Below are 6,495 nucleotides of genomic sequence, written 5' to 3' on the forward strand. Positions count from 1 at the left end.
AGTAAAAAATTTCATATTATATTACGTTTTTTCCATTTTCTACTTTATTTTTTTTCCTTCTAGAGATTTATTTACCAAATTGTTTGCTTAGCCTATAATTTGAATATTTCGAAATTAAAAAAATTATATTTTAATTGTTAAAAATTATATAAATAATATTATATGTATAATTTTATATAATAATAATGATATATTATTATGTAATTAGATAATTAAAAATTAAAAATAAATTAAAAATAAATTATAAAATAATATATTATTATTTATGTAAAAAATTATATAAATAGTTTTATCCAAATTATATCCACAAAAGCCGCTATGTCTTGCTGATGTCACTCATGATTCTTTTAGTTTTTCTTTGCTAGGTCTTTTAAAACATTAAGCATGAAGAACCCTCAAACGATGTCGTTTCATGAATAAATATGGCCTAAAGTGGGTAACTAAGTGTGCATAACAGGTGCGTGCCCACCCAGAACCAGAGCTGAACATAGAAAATTTAAATTCAAAAAAATTGGAAAAAAGGCAACTCAAACATTTGCGGAGAGAAAAGAAGAGAGATATAGATAGAGAGAGGCGGTCGTTGCGATAAAAGCTTGGCGGAGTCGTTTCCCATACTCTTTTGACGGTCAGAGAAACAGCGAAGCAAACCACAATGAAAATGATTCGCTTTACGTTTCCTTAAAACATGCGGTTTTATATATAATTAGTCGCCGACTCATCTCTGATCTATTCACTAACTTACTGCTTCTAGGGTTTTCTTTCTTATTCAGGGTAACGTTGTATTCTTTCCGATTTCTTTTCATTTTTCATCGTATTTTTCTGTCTGCTTTTATTTTTTGGTTCTGTAGACGTTTGAATTTTAGGCGCTGTTTGATTGTTGAGAACTTGAGACTTTTTAAGAATAGTGAATTATTTTTTGAATTTTGTTGAGTTATTGTCGTCTGTATTTACTATTTATCATTATCTGCTAGTTGGATAGCCGTAACTCTGTATATTTTTATTTTTTCATATGGAATATTACCATTTATTCGGTTTCTTTTATATAAGAAAAATAAGTAAGAATTTGAATTTTGTTCAGTTTTTTTGTTTCTAAAGGCTGCGAGCCGGAGAACTGAATTTATTTCTTGGTTGTATAGTTTTTATTTATTTATTTATTTATTTTTTTTTCAAACTTCGAATGTTACTGTCTGTTTGATTTCTAAGATTATTTTAGGAAGGTGCATCAGCTGTTAAATTTTGTGCAGCTTTTCGTGTTCTGGTTTGTAATTAGATGCTGAGCCAAGTTGCTTTATTTATTTCTCAGCTGAAATTTTGAGTCTTTAGCTGTATGAGTTTAATAAAATATAAGTTTTAATTTTGGTGTTCCAATTTTGTTTAGCTGTGAAAGCTGGTTAATTTAAATTCATGTTTGTTCTACTTCTAGTTTTTAAAAAAATATAAAATTTAGAGTAGCTTGTTGTGTGGCATAATAGTTTTAACTTTTACTCCATTAGGTTTATAGGAGGAAAAGTAATATGATTTTTGTCTTAACTGAACTTTTTTCACCTCTTCCTGGTTAAGAATGCTACAACATGGTTGAGATGTTTGTTTATTGTTTATTTATTTCCAGCTTCACCATTTTTGAGCTTTTTCTACAGCCAAACTGACCAGCAATGTTTGATGATGCAGAGCCATGCCAACGTTTACTGCTGTAGCTTTTGATAGGCTGATAGATCCTAGAGAGCCCAAATCTGTTGACATTCCAGTTCCTAATTCAAAACCTCCTTCTAGATCAAAACCCGCTCCTCAGCCAAACTTGATGTCGGAGAGGAGAAATGACACTTCATTGATCATTGGAAGGAAAGTGAATTGTCCTCCAATAACACCAGCACTCTACGCAACTCCTGAGCCAACTCCACTTCCTGATTCGCCATCTTCATTTCCTCCTTCACCTTACATCATCAATCACAAGCGGCGTGGGCCACGGCTAGTGAAGAAGTCCTCACAGGCAGATGTGGCCTTGTGTGGAAAACCAAAAGATGAAGAAAAGGTCATTGGGAATGCTACAAAAAATGCTGAAATAAAGAGTGTTGATCCAATCAATGGTGCTTCTGTCTCTTTCACTATTTCTGGATCTGTTGAAGGGAAACACAACAGTAATGCCCAGAATACTCTTGTGAAGGAACATGTGAATGGTTTCTGTGATGGTCCTACAGAAAAAGAGCATGTGAATGGTGTGCATGATGGTGAGCCTGGAAGCAGATATAGGCAATTTCAGAGCAGTAACAGGGAACTCCAAAGCAGCAGCTCGATTAATGCTTTGCCTGGGAAGAATGATTTGCCAAAGCCTATTGGATTAAAATCAGAGAGTAATAGTGAGTTTGAAGATTTTTTTGATCCACAGGAATCAATGAGTGCTGCAAGTAACACAGATGGAGAAGATAATACCTGGGCAGAAAGTTCTACAAAGCTTGCTACTCCAAAGGGAGAGTTTTATGATGCTTGGGAAGGTATTCGGGCATTACTTATCTGTTTATAATTTAAAACTTTATCTTTTTGGACACATGCTTGCATTTATATCTCTTTTTTTGGTTGTATGGAGACACTGTCACTGCATAAGTTATCTTTTCCTTCTTTTGTTGATCTTCACATATATTCTTGTGCCAACAATTAGTGTCAAGAGTTGCATTTTAAGTAAAATTACATGTATCAATTGAAGAAAGAGAATGTTTGGGTTTTAGGGAACATAGTTTTGGTTCTCAATGTCTGGTAATAGAATTTATTACTTGAAGAATATGGATGTCAGGCCCTCTGCATCATGAGTTTTGATGTGTATACACCTGCATGTGGACATTTTTCATTGTTAATTTTTGATATGTGATGCTTTGGAATTGTTTCTGTATGAGATTTTTATTTCCAGATATTTGGAAAATATGTAATTATTCTTTGTGTATGTAAATCTTTTAAGTCATCATGCAAAGAGCATTGAAGCATCACAGTTTTATTGTTAAACTATATGGCTAAGAATGCTTACTTTTATTAATTCCTCCAGAGTTATCATCTGAGGGTGGGCTTCAGTCTTCTCCTCAGGATAAAGAGACTGAACTGTGTGAAATGAGATTAAGTTTACTCACGGAATTAGAGAAGCGAAAGCAAGCAGAAGAAGCTTTGAATGATGTACAAAGTCAGTGGCAGAGGGTTAGGGAACAGTTAGCTCACGCAGGATTAATATTGCCTGCAGATCCCTCTACAGTAGGGAGGATGGACAACCAAATATCAATCTTGCAGAAGAGCTTTGCCAACAACTTCATCTTGCTCGATTCGTATCAGAATCTATTGGGAGGGGCATTGCAAAGGCTGAGATGGAGGCAGAAATGGAAGCTCAGATTGAAGCAAAGAACTTTGAGATTGCCCGATTGTGGGATCGGCTTCACTATTATGAGGCCATGAATCGAGAAATGTCGCAGAGGAACCAGGAAGCTGTAGGTGAGAGTTCTGTACCTTGGATGATCTTTCTTTCTATTAAAAAATTAGTTGGTTCAAATTATTTTTCCGGCCATCATGGTCATAATCAATCTCTGATCTTTATGGTCATATTTTTTACTTTTATTGTGTTATTCTTCTTTTTCTTTAATTCATGCGCTCAGACATGCAAATATTGGGGCATATTATCTGCTTTTGGATATATGTCGAATGCTACCTTTCCCTTGACTTCCAAAAGGAATTCTATAATGCTTGTGGCCAAGACTTTCTATCTTTTACTTAACTCAATTCCTGATTTGTTGATGCAAGGATATCTTTTTTGTTCTCTGGCCAAGCAATTGAATATATAAGGGCCCATTTCCAAACACAGTGAATCTTTGTGTTATTTTAACATTTAATCAAATAATAGTTGTGTAAATTGTGTGTTTGTACCTGCTTGTATGCCTACTCATGTTACCACATACAACCTAGGGCACAATCTCTATCTTGGTATAAGTTTCAGGAAACTGAAATTCAGTGTCATTGGATTCATTAATGAAGAGTTCATCTTTTAATTTTGTTATCTGTTATTATTTTGTGTAGAGATGGCACGGCGTAATAGACAAAGAAGGAAAAGAAAGCAGAGATGGATTTGGGGCTCAATTGCTGCTGCAATTACCTTCGGAACCGCATCCTTAGTATGGTCTTACCTCCCAACACAGAAAGAATCAACTAGCAGTTATCCTGTTGTGCCTGAGCACGATGATGCTGCCAAGCAGTGAATCAAATTGAAAGTAAAGAGAATAAAAAGTTCATACATGCTAGTTTGTGAATAGCCAGGATTTCTTGCTTTTATCAGTTGCTTGCAGAGGATGTATAGACCGATAAAATAATTCAAATATCTGAAGTTACGACTCTTACTGGCAATCTTGGAGGTTCTGGAATTTGAATTGGGCAGCCTTGGTTATCAGATTAGTATTTATTTAGCTTTTGTGCACTTTAGGGACTGCTCATGTTTGTTCACACACAGACACAGCTTGATGATATTGTTCTATTCAATGTTTTGGGCCGGCTGTGACTTGAAGGTGGAAATCAGGTTTTGGTTATTTGTTTGTTGTGATGGAGTTGGATTATTTCATTGGCATTGCGAGCCATATTTGTTTTTCTGTTGCACTTAGCATCATTAACTCCGGTGGTTGCAGTAAGTGTTTTAATTTTATTACACCTTTAGTTCTGCTCAATTACATGGATGGTAAAACATACGAGATGTCTTTTTCCGCTCGTTTTGAAGAGCTGACACCAAATCTTATTGGGAGGACACTGAAACCCCTTTGATTCAGTCATCCATCTAACTCATTTGAGTCTCAAAACCTCTCCTCAAAATGTTCAGTATAAATCTGAATCAGTGGTAGGTGAATCAAATAGGGTCAATGGTCTGAAGGGCATATCCACTCCATGCGCGGGTGGCAAATCGTCTCGCTATTTGAACCTCTGATAGAAGAAGGTGAAGTCGAATTGCCCGTACTGGATGGTCCTGGAACTCGTCAAAGGAGCCTTTCGTTTTGCTTATTACTTCATGATGCTTGCATACCATTGAGCACTCGTCCAAAGGAGTTGGCATCAGCTCAAGTTTAACATGTTCCTACTGATAGTTACCCATTAGTTAAAAATGTAATATCAAAGTTCAAACAAAATATAAATTATTCAAGTGGAAAGTCATTTACAACATTCCTGTCGAATTTTTTCTTCACATCATCCCATTTTGGGGTATTTCTGGTCCTCTATTTTAGCATATATGATAATGCTAATAGTGACTCAACTCTGCCTAATCGTTTCGTTCAAACTGTCGAGCATATCAAATATCCAAACTTGTAACCATGCCCTGATACCATGAAAACTTTTATGAAGTGTGTATGTTGATTATAGCTCTGCTAACAACAGGGTTATATATAAAGATACACAACCTACAATCAACTAAGCAACCAGAAGGAAAGAAAATATCTAAAAATATTTAGCAAACTGTTGTAAAATAAAACTAATCACAAAATAAAAAACTAATAGCTAGTTGAAGAAATGATCTCTTTCAAAATAATATATATATATTTTGATAACGAGGAACTCTACCCAATTTGAACCATCATATTAGACTGAAATTAACTGCATTAAGAAAAACAAATCTCAGGTCAAGTGATTAACCCCACAACTACTGAATCAAGTAAGTCAAAATTTTAATTTTGATATATCAACAAAGATGATTTAAACTGATACTCTCTTACACATAAAATCTTATATTTTATCACTTAAACTATCCATTGAGGTTTCAAAATAATATTGTTATCTCTTTAAATAATTCCACCAAAGACTCCAAAATAAAAACAAATCATCACCAATAACAAATTACCATAACTAGCAGTAGTTTGTCAACATATTGGTAACTTTGGAAAATCCTTAGTTCTTTTCAAAAGGTGTCAACGTGATTAGAACCATTTCTTCCTAGCAAGATAAGCACCATTCGACCTCCAACGACAATTATTGGGACCTTGATCTGAGGAACGTGGAGAAATCATCTTGAAATTGATTGAAATATGCATGTAACACCCTAGGAGGATTGGATTCAGAGATATAAATGTTGCCTTTGTTTATTGAATCGTTGTGCTCATCGTAAAGAGCTGGCAGAACCTACATGAAATAGTGATCTTATTTTCTTGTAAAAACACAACTGGGTTAGTGCAAAATTTGTTTTACTCCTATATTTTTAAGGAGAAAATTTTTTGTAGAGGATACTAAGTAATTTGAAAATCCAACATTGTAGGAGCACTGCAATATCTCAAATTAACCGGACTTGATCTGTATTATATTGTAACTAAGCTTTGCCGGACTTGATCTATCTTATATTGTAAATAACTTAGCCAAATTTTGCAGGCACCTCTTAACAAACCATTGTCCACTGGTAGATTTGTGATGCTTAGAAACAAATTAAATATTAATGAATATAGAAGTAGTATTCTAGAAGATAGTAAGGAGACTGAGATATTGATGCAGTTGTGATTGTAT

At 34.5% G+C, this 6,495-nt stretch overlaps 1 pseudogene; it reads left to right on the plus strand.

The window, feature by feature from the left end:
* The first annotated feature begins 481 nt into the window (after positions 1-481).
* On the plus strand, positions 482-4,547 carry LOC123209487 (annotated as a pseudogene).
* The last annotated feature ends 1,948 nt before the right edge of the window (positions 4,548-6,495 follow it).

Source organism: Mangifera indica, chromosome 1, assembly GCF_011075055.1.
Source record: "Mangifera indica cultivar Alphonso chromosome 1, CATAS_Mindica_2.1, whole genome shotgun sequence".
Classification (NCBI taxonomy): domain Eukaryota; kingdom Viridiplantae; phylum Streptophyta; class Magnoliopsida; order Sapindales; family Anacardiaceae; genus Mangifera; species Mangifera indica.